This window comes from Triticum urartu, chromosome 3 (assembly GCF_003073215.2).
Source record: "Triticum urartu cultivar G1812 chromosome 3, Tu2.1, whole genome shotgun sequence".
Classification (NCBI taxonomy): Eukaryota; Viridiplantae; Streptophyta; class Magnoliopsida; order Poales; family Poaceae; genus Triticum; species Triticum urartu.
Genome location: NC_053024.1, coordinates 635,603,470 through 635,614,280, shown reverse-complemented (window position 1 = coordinate 635,614,280; position 10,811 = coordinate 635,603,470). Strand labels below are relative to the sequence as shown.

Genomic DNA, 10,811 nt, shown 5'->3' with positions numbered 1-10,811 from the left:
GTAACGGCAAGTAAATTGATAAAATCGACGCCCACAACAACTTGTGTTCTACTCGTGCATAGAAACTACGCATAGACCTAGCTCATGATGCCACTGTTGGGGATCGTAGCAGAAATTTAAAATTTTCTACGCATCACCAAGATCAAACTATGGAGTAATCTAGCAATGAGGGGAAGGGGAGTGCATCTACATACCCTTTTAGATCGCTAAGCGGAAGCGTTTCAAGAACGCGGATGAAGGAGTCATACTCGTAGCGATTCAGACCGTGGTTGATTCTGATCTAAGCGCCGAACAACGGCGCCTCCGCGTTCAACACACGTGCAACCCGGTGGCGTCTCCCACGCCTTGATCCAGCAAGGGGAGAAGGAGAGGTTGTGGAAGACTCCATCCAGCAGCAGCACGACGGCGTGGTGGTGGTGGAGGAGCGCGGAACTCCAGCAGGGCTTCGCCAAGCACTACGCGAGACAAGGAGGGAGAGAGGTAGGGCTGCGCCAAGAGGGAGGTGATCTCGTGTGTATTGCAGCCCCAATACCTCAAGTATATATAGGGGAAGGGGAGGGGCTGCGCCCCCATCTAGGGTCCCCTCCCTAGGGGTGGCAGCAGCCCCAAAACCCATCTAGGGTGGTGGCCAAGAGGGGAGAGAGGGGGGCGCACCTAGGGTGGGCCTTAAGGCCCATCTGGACCTAGGGTTTACCCCCTCCCACTCTCCCTTGCGCCTTGGGCCTTGGTGGGGGGGGGCGCACCAGCCCAACTGGGGCTGGTCCCCTCCCACACTTGGCCCACGCAGCCTTCTAGTGCTGGTGGCCCCACCTGGTGGACCCCCGGGACCCTCCCGGTGGTCCCGGTACGTTACCGATAGCACCCGAAACTTTTCCGGTGACCAAAACGGGACTTCCCATATATAAATCTTTACCTCCTGACCATTCCGGAACTCCTCGTGATGTTCGGGATCTCATCCGGGACTCCGAACAACATTCGGGAACCGCATACATACTTTCCTTATAACCCTAGCGTCATCGAACCTTAAGTGTGTAGACCCTACGGGCTCGGGAGTCATGCAGACATGGCCGAGACAACTCTCCGGTCAATAACCAACAGCGGGATCTGGATACCCATGTTGGTTCCCACATGCTCCACGATGATCTCATCAGATGAACCACGATGTCAAGGATTCAATCAATCCCGTATACAATTCCCTTTGTCTAGCGGTATAGTACTTGCCCGAGATTCGATCGTCGGTATCCTGATACCTTGTTCAATCTCATTACCGGCAAGTCTCTTCACTCGTTCCTTAACACATCATCCCGTGATCAACTCCTTGGTCACATTGTGCACATTATGATGATGTCCTACCGAGTGGGCCCAGGGATACCTCTCCGTTTACACGGAGTGACAAATCCCAGTCTCGATTCGTGCCAACCCAACAGACACTTTCGGAGACACCCGTAGTGCACCTTTATAGCCACCCAGTTACGTTGTGACGTTTGGTACACCCAAAGCACTCCTACGGTATCCGAGAGTTGCACAATCTCATGGTCTAAGGAAATGATACTTGACATTAGAAAAGCTTTAGCATACGAACTACACGATCTTGTGCTAGGCTTAGGATTGGGTCTTGTCCATCACATCATTCTCCTAATGATGTGATCCCGTTATCAACGACATCCAATGTCCATGGTCAGGAAACCGTAACCATCTATTGATCAACGAGCTAGTCAACTAGAGGCTTACTAGGGACATGGTGTTGTCTATGTATGCACACATGTATCTGAGTTTCCTATCAATACAATTCTAGCATGGATAATAAACGATTATCATGAACAATGAAATATAATAATAACTAATTTATTATTGCCTGTAGGGCATATTTCCAACAATGAGAGAGGCCAACCTTTGTGAGCGGGCGCGGGTGCATGTTCACAGGTAGCAACCAACCAGGATTGGAAATCTATGTCGCCAATGGGTAGGTCGGCCGTGGAGTGAACCCATCCCAGGATCTCATGCTAAACTTGTCGTGAGAAAGAGCAGCCCACCAGCAAGTGTTGCAATGTTTCGTCCTCTTGGTCGCATAAGGCGCACTTAGGCTCATGCGGGAGGCCATGACGGGCTAGGCGATCGGCCGCCCAACATTGGTCTTGCATCGCTAGCCAAATGAAGAACTTGATCCGAAGTGGCGCCCATGGCTTCCACGTAAGCTTCCAGTGCGGGTCCTCACAAGAACCAAGGAAAAGGGCCTGGTAACAAGAGCTAGCAGAGTAGGCGTTTGAGGTAGTCCAACGCCAATGCAAGACGTCGGCTGTGTCCGAGAGCTGTGAGTGGCAGACGCGTCGCCAGAGGTCGAGGTATTGAATCATGGAGGCCGGACCGAGCGCGCCCTGGATATTGCGCACCCAGGAACGAAGGTGCCAGCCCTCCTAAACAATGCAGAGCTTGCGACGGCGTCGAGGGACGAGCACCAGAACATGAGGTGCAACCTCGGCAACAGAACGCCCGTCGATCTAGTGGTCCGTCCAGAATCTATAGTCGGCGTCGTTGCCAAGGATCCAATCGGTGGATGCCCGGAAGATGGCATTGATGTCCAGGTCGCGGGTGATGTGTAGGTGGCTCCATGGTCGCGAGCGGTCCGTGCGTTGGAGCCATAACCACCGCGTACGTAGAGAAATGCCCGAGGGTTGAAGATCTCTAACATCGGGTTTTTATAAATAGCGAATTAGAGACATACCTTTTTGAACTGCACATAAAGCACTTGCAGGGTTGAGGAGAATTGATTTAGAAGTGTTGCGGTGGTGTGTTTTGATGCAAAGAGCCAGGTCAGAATTCCTCTGTTTGTTTCAGTTGAAAATATTTGGTTCAGTAATTTGCTTTGTCTATATGATAGGTACTTCGACGGTTGGCATCCCAAATGGCTGTTGTGCTTTAAGGCAAGGACAAGACAACCTATGCGTCTCATGTGGAAGCTGGAGACACGTGTATCGTTCTTAATGCAAAAGATATTTGTGTTATAGGAAGAAAAATGACTGAAAAAATTTACTACTGGCACGCGGATTAGTAATTCTAGGAAATACTTATGTATACCTTATTTGGTATTATTATTAATTTTCTTCTGTCACGTGCATTTTGCCATTTTTCCAATAGGTATATTAGCCACCTGAAGGAAAGAAAGCTCAAGGACCAGATGGCAAAAGACCCAACTGAAGTGATCCGTAAAGTTGTCATGTGCATGCTCCCCCACAACAAATTGTGTGATGCAAGTGAAATTTCATGGAAGAAAAGGACAAAATCCAATAACATACCATAAGATTCCCATCCATCTTTTCTTCCCTGTAGCTACAAGTGGCTAATATTCCATGTATACTGAATTACTGATGGGCCGTAGTCTATTATGCCCCCTTCTCGAATTACCATTTAACATGTAGTACTAGTTTTATGATGGTATTCTCATTAAAATCCCCAGTTTTGCTCTTCCGGGATAGGGATCACAAGCTGAGGATATTTGCTGAAGGCGAGCATCCATTTAATGACCGGCCTCTCAAACCTTGTCATGCCGCCACGCAAAGTACGTGAGATGCACCCCCGGGCAAGACGTGCGATGATAAGGACACAAAAGAAAGATCAGGATAGGGAAGCTAAGAAAGCTGAGGGGGAAGCAACTAAAAATGGAAAAGCTGCGGTCGCTGCATATGTCACCTTCAGATGTGCATGGACTATGGAGAGACCTATGATCTGCGCCAACGGATCTACCCGATGCATTTTTTGGATGATGATGTACCTCTTATCCCTTTGACATGTAGTCTTTCGTGTTGAATTTCATAGACATGATGCACTACAATCTTATCACGTTGTTAAGGTAGCCATATTGCTGAGAAGCCTGCTGAGTTGAGTTGAGGAGGCACTAGAACCTAGAAAAGCTCATACTCATTCTGAATTTTCTTTTCTTAAACCTGTAACTGGGATCTTGTATTGCAAATAAAATTCATCGCATTATGTAGAATATCCATCTTGAATGGAGCAGATAATTCATTAGGTCGAGCTATAACTCACCCTTTTTTGTCAAAAAGAAAGGTAATATTTTGTAGAATAAAAGGTCCCTCCGATTTTGAACTAAAACCATGACACTTATTATGGATTGGAGGGAGTGCTATTATGTGAACGAAAATGTTTTCTAAGAAAAAGAAAAATCAGCAGCATTTTCCAGGGTTAACCATTTTCTAAAAGAGAAATTTGAGATTCAACTTTTTTGAGACTATCTTCAGAATCAACTTTTTTTTCAGAGCATCTTGAAATCCAACTTTTTTTTAGAAACGTCTTGAAATTCAACTACTTTTTTTTAGAATCTGAAATTCAACTACTTAGCACAAATAAGTTTGATGGGCATCATGGCCATCAATAGTACGAGTGGCCCAACAATAGCCCATTAAGGCCTTAAAGGCCATCAATTGTACGTGTGGCCCAACAATAGCCCATTAAGGCCTTAAACCCTAATGCGAAACCTTTCACCGCCTCTCTCCCTCAACTCCCGTACTCCGCGTCTCCACCACACAAGAGAACCACCACAGCACCTCGCCGACGCCGACACCGACGACTACGATGTTGTGTTCGCGAGCTTGTGCTCTCCTCCTGCTCCGCTCGTCCGTCCCCAGATCGCCACCGCCGCAGCCAAATCCACTTAGGAGCCTGGCCCGAGCCCCACCCCCGCCACCACGCCTTCTCTCCCGCTTCCTCTCCTCCTCCTCTCCGGAGGCCCTGCCGGACGCCCCCTCCTCCGCTGCGGAGGCCCTCACGGATGACCCCTTCGCCTTCCCGCCCGGCGCCATATCCGAATCGGCTGATCCCACCGAGGCCGACAAGGACAACCTGGTCGTGCTCTGTGAGGAGGATGCGGGCGACGCCGACGACATCTTCGTCTCCACCGCCTCCTCCGACACCGCCGATCCCGAAGCCAGGGACGAGGAGGTCGCCCGCGTCCGCGCCGTCGTGGAGTCCACCCCGGAGGACCAGATCCCCACCGCCATCGCTGACATGGTCATTGACTTCACCGAGCCGCTCCTAGCCGCCATCCTCCTCTCCGCCGAGAACTGCTCTAGTAAAAAGCTACTCCTCTTGTTCAAGTCTGCCGGGAAGAACAACCCTGATGTCAAGAACCTTGCCAATCTTGACATTGTCGCGAGCAAGGTTGCTGATTCAGCTGAGATTGATGAGATGGACGCACACATGCTCTAGGATTTGGTGAAGGAAATGGGAAGTGTGCCAGGATCATTGAGCACCCCACTGCTGAACAAAGTGCTAGCAATATTCTGGAAGCTCGAGAAATCGAAGGCGGCGCTAGAGGTGCTTGACAAGTTCAGTGAGTTTGGCTGTACTCCGGACGGTGACAGCTATTATCTGGCGATTCAAGCGGTTGGAAAGAAGTCCATGGTTGGTGCTGCATGGGGATTTTGCGAGAAGATGATTAGCTCTGGGTGCTTCCCTAATGGGAAGAAGACTGGTGAGATTGTGACCTTCTTTTGCCAGGGGAAGAAGGTAACAGAGGCACATTCAGTATACCTAGCAGCAAAGGAGAAGAAGGTTCAGATTCCTACATCATCCTTGGATTTCCTTGTTGGTGCATTGGCGAAGAATGATGAGACCATCAGTACCGCTCTGGAGCTGCTGGTTGAATACAAAGGAGAGTCTCTTAAGCATGCAGGCAAGTTCTTTGCTGTTGTTATACATAGTTTGTGCAGGATGAAGAATGTGAAGGATGCAAAGAAGCTGTTGATGAGGATGGTGAATCTTGGCCCAGCTCATGGTAGTGCAGTGTTCAACTTTGTCATCACAGGATTGTCTAAAGAGGGAGAAATGGAGGATGCAAAGGGTTTGATAAGAGTGATGGAGAGCCGAGGGCTGCGCCCTGATGTTTATACATACAGTGTGATCATGAGTGGCTACACAAAGGGAGGCATGATTGATGAAGCTCATTCTCTACTTCGCGAAGCTAAGAAGATCCATCCAAAACCAAGCAGGGTTACTTATCACATGCTGATCTGTGGTTACTGCAAGATGGAGGAGTTCGAGAAGGCCCTGGAGTGCCTAAAGCAGATGAAGGAGGACGGGTTGCAGCCAAATATGGATGAGTATAACGAACTCATCCAGTCATTGTGTCTGAAGTCTATGGACTGGAGAACAGCTGAGAAGCTCCTGGAGGAAATGGAGGGCAGTGGATTATGCCTTAAGGGCATTATCCGCAGCCGCATAGCAGCAGTCAAGGAGTTGGAAACGGAAGAGGCGTCAAAAGACAGTCAAGAAGCATAATTTCTTTAGGATATGCATGGAGTGGCACTGCCACTAATCAGTTTAGGGGAATCACCCTCCTTTTGGTCTCTGCATCTCTGGTGAGGTTATGAAAAACACCATCTTTTGTACTTGTTTGTTTGTTGCTAGATGCTAAAATAATTTTGCGTTTGTATTGTAAATGCTGGACCAGCAGGGATGCATAATTAATTTTTGTCTAGAGTTTATGCGTCTCTAGAAGTAGAACCAAGAGAATTTCGACGCAATTTTCGATCTAATGTTATGACTTGGAAAAAGGAGTATAGATGTTTGCCTATTCCCAAAGCAAGGGGCCTTGCGAAGTGAAAATGATTTATTCTTTTCGGAATGTGCTTAACAAATCAAAAGGTAAGTAGTAACAGTAAAATCATGTTGGTGCAGCAGCAGGTACCTGTCGGTGCTTTGGTGCGTGATGTACAACAACATGCCTATATGTTGTTATCGTGTAAAACATCGGAATGATGATGCTATATATTTACTATGCAATTCATAGATTTGTTGGCACTGGTAACTGACTCCGCGAAGACACTTTCACTAATACGATTTTCAAGGACATGTATTGCCAATTAGTCTGCTGGTATATCTAATGGAGCAATTTTCTGGGAATGCACTTGATGGTTTATTATTCACTGATAACACTCTCCTGCGCAGTAATCTGCCGGGTCTTTTGTGCACCATTTGGAGCATGATTTGATGAGTTTAGTGTCTGACATTCAGCTTTTCATTTGGTTTTCACTTTATATCTTCTACACATTGAAAACACACAACAGTGCCTGCCCAGTTTTGTGTAATCACCGCATTACCTTAGGTTACTGCGACCATTGCACACTTTTTTTGCACATAGAGCAAGCTTAATTCCCAGCAGCTAGCGGTAGGTGGTACATGAAATCTCAGCCGAATCGAATTTTGAATAGTCGTCTGGCTCAGGCCTAATCAGGAGTAGATAGATGCTTTGCAGTTGAAAACAAGGCAGTTTCTGAAAGTTTGTGTGTGTGCAGTCGCTCCTATGCTAGACCTGTGAATAGCAATAGCAATAGAGATTGGTGATTGCGTCAAGATTTTGATTCTGCATTGTGCATGTGGCTTGTATGTGGCAGAATAGTCCCGTTGATTTAGTTTTCTGCTCCGTGAAACTGCTAGTTATCGACTAGAGGGGGGGTGTATAGGCGATTTTTATGAAAGTCTTCAAAACAAGGGGGGCTTTGAAGACAAACAGTAGAAATGAACTTATTGGTATGCAGCGGAAGGTAGACTACACTAGACAAGCCATAATCAAGTAAGCAATAAAGTGAAAGCATGAAGACTATCAGCAGCTACGTAGTATGGATCAGGATGGAAGATATTATGAAGCCAAACAACAACAGTCTTCACACAATGAAGTCAATCAGATCATGCAACCAGGCAACGACTTCACGAAGACAAACTATAAGTAAAGAGAGGTAAAGGATAGAACCAGTTGCTTGGTGAGGACAATGATTTGTTGTACCAGTTCCAGTTGCTGTGACAACTATACGTCTGGTTAGGGAGGCTGAGATTCAACTCAGAAGACCGCGTCTTCACTTTATTCCCCTTGAGCTAAGGACACACAGTCCTCGCCTAATCACTCTGGTAAGTCTTCAAGGTAGACTTCCAAAACTTCACAGACTTCGTTCACCGGCAATCCACAATGACTCTTGGATACTCAGAACGCGACGCCTAACCGGCTGGAGGTTTCACAGTCCTCAAGTGTAACAAGTCTTCAGATCACGCAGACAGAAAGACTTCAGTGATGCCTAACACTCTTTGGCTCTGGGTGTTTAGGGCTTTGTCCTCACAAGGATTTCTCTCTCAAATGCTTCGGAGGTGGGTTGCTCTCAAACGACAAAAGCCGTGCAGTAACTCTGAGCAGCCATCAATTTATGGTGTAGGGGGTGGGCTATTTATAGCGAGGAGGCAACCCGACCTGATTTATCTGAAATGACCCTGGGTCACTAAGGAACTGACACGTGTCCAACGGTCAGATTTCAAACACACACGACAGCTTGACTTGGGCTACAAGTAAAGCTGACTCATCCAGCTCTGGATAAGATTTGCTCTCACTATCTTCGCTCGAAGACATAGGATTTGGTTGAGCATCACTTCAGTCACTCTGACTTTGTTCACTTGGACCCCACTTAACAGTACAGTGGTTCCTACGACTCAACAAAGAAGAAAAGGAACTACAAAACAACTATGTCTTCACACTCCATAGTCTTCATATGAATGCCTTCTTGAGCCATAATCTTCCTTGTGAATATCTTCACGGACCACCATTGTCTTCAATGTCTTCACACATTCTTAGGGGTCATCTCTGGTAGGTAAACTGAATCAATGAGGGACTACTACTTGTTTTATCCTGCAATTCTTACAAACACATTAGTCCCTCAACCAAGTTTGTCGTCAATACTCCAAAACCAACTAGGGGTGGCACTAGATGCACTTACAATCTCCCCCTTTTTGGTGATTGATGACAAACTGGTTGAAGTTTTCAACGGGGATAAAAGTATGTGAAAGTTTAAGGATTAAGGCATTGTCTTCATAAGTGGCAAAAGGCCCCCCTAAAGATGTGCATATAGGTAGTTTCCTTTTGAATGCAGATGCACATGTCAGATTTTAGTTTGTGGAGATCCTCTTCAACTTATGAAGACAATTCATCATGCATATAAAGATATAACGAAGATAATGATATGCATAATGAAAAATGGACGTCTGCGGAATGAATTCATGCGGAATTTATCATCACATCACACAATGGCAGTAAAAGTAGCAGATGACCATCAAGTTTAAGTGTTACAACCCAAGGAACCAAATGTATCAAAAGACGAGAGTTGTAAACACTTGGCAAAATATAGCAACCACCCATAAGGACCCGCTTGAAGACCATCAACTCATATGCTTCTCCCCCTTTTGTTAGTAAGGACCAAAAAGGTTTGAAGACATAGAGCATCTACTCGTTCCCATAAGGAGTAGAAGGCGCAGGGTCGATGTTGGAGTTCGGTGGAGCAGAAGGGCCTGGTGCAGGGTCGAGACACGGTGAAGCCATGGTTGGTGAAGTGGCATCGTCTTCTTCATCAACGACTCTCGCAACGACAGTTGCAGCCGAAGATGAATACTCGGAATATTCAATGGATGAAGTGCGTCGCCAGCTTGCATTGCGAGGAGGAGTGGAGTCAAATTTGAAACCCTCAGCGAAGCCATCTTCGCGAAGATCTTCTTCAGGGCATAGTAGTGTGAGACTCTTCCAGGACCTCCGACAGGCTTCATGGGCAACAAATGAGTTCTTGGTGGCCAAGTTTCTGATGTGATTGACGTCCACCAAGATACTCTGCATTTGACGCTTTAGCCAGTCCTGATGCTTATCCTGCTTATGATGTAAGGCCACAAGAAGCTCTCGGTCATTGAGTGCACGAGAACGCTTGTGAGGCCTTTGAGCAATTGTACTCTCAGTGGCTTCAATATTTACATGATGGGGCACACGCATATTGCCAGCCAGAGGATAAGCAAGAGTTGCAACATTTGGAACATGAATCCCCTCCATTGGTTGCGTGAAGCTTTGATGATCAGCATTTTGAAGACATAGAGGCGTTTTGGCAGGCTCTGGGTAGATGGCTTCGACAGACAGATCAACCTCAGGCAGAAATATCAGATGATTGCGTGTTGAGGGCTGATAGTCAACAATGGAGTGAAGCTTAATGAGACGCATCACCCATGGAGCATAAAACTTTAGGCCAAACAGATCAATCCGAGATGTAGCAGGTTGTCTGATGAAGAAATCTTGGGTGTTGAATCTGATGCCATTGACAATGTAGAATACCAAAGTCTTCATGGCTCCCTCAAGTTTGGCTTCAGCAGTATATCCCTTGATTAGCAACAGAGTACGTCTCAGAATGTGGTAGACTGTGCGGGGCAGGTACTCAAGGTCCTTGATGAAGAATTCCTTGGGATATTCAGCATCTTGGGGCAATGGCTTCATCATGCTGAGCATCTCGCTCATGTTGGGTTCAGGCCTCTGGAAGATGCTCTGCAGTTCTTCGCGATGACGCTGACAACCAGGCTCATAGAATTCGTCTGCAGTGGGCAGGGAAGTGAGCTCAATGATGTCTTGAGCTTTGGCTTCATGATGCACATCACCTGTCATCCACTCAAGAACCCATGTCTTCGGATCCCTGTTGTAGCCGCGAATATGAAGTGTGGCATAGAATTGCAGCAGCAGTTCTTCATTCCAGTGCTCCTTGTCAGTGACAAAGGGCAGAAGACCAACCTTCCTGAAACAGTCATGGGCTTCTTCAAGACAGGGCAGCCCAGCAATAGCTTCACAATCAAGGCGCATGTGGGGAAAGATTCGCCCTTGATTGTATATAATACAAGAGTAGTAGCTGCGCTGCTGACAGCTCCAGAATCGATCAGATGAGGTCTTTGGCTTTGAGTAAGGATTCTTGGCGCTATCAAAGAAGGTGTTGTGGGCTCTGAAGCTGTTGACGCTG

At 47.0% G+C, this 10,811-nt stretch overlaps 2 pseudogenes; both read left to right on the top strand.

The window, feature by feature from the left end:
- Positions 1–2,462: 2,462 nt before the first annotated feature.
- Positions 2,463–3,851, top strand: LOC125547061 (annotated as a pseudogene).
- A 736-nt stretch (positions 3,852–4,587) lies between these two features.
- Positions 4,588–6,410, top strand: LOC125548928 (annotated as a pseudogene).
- The last annotated feature ends 4,401 nt before the right edge of the window (positions 6,411–10,811 follow it).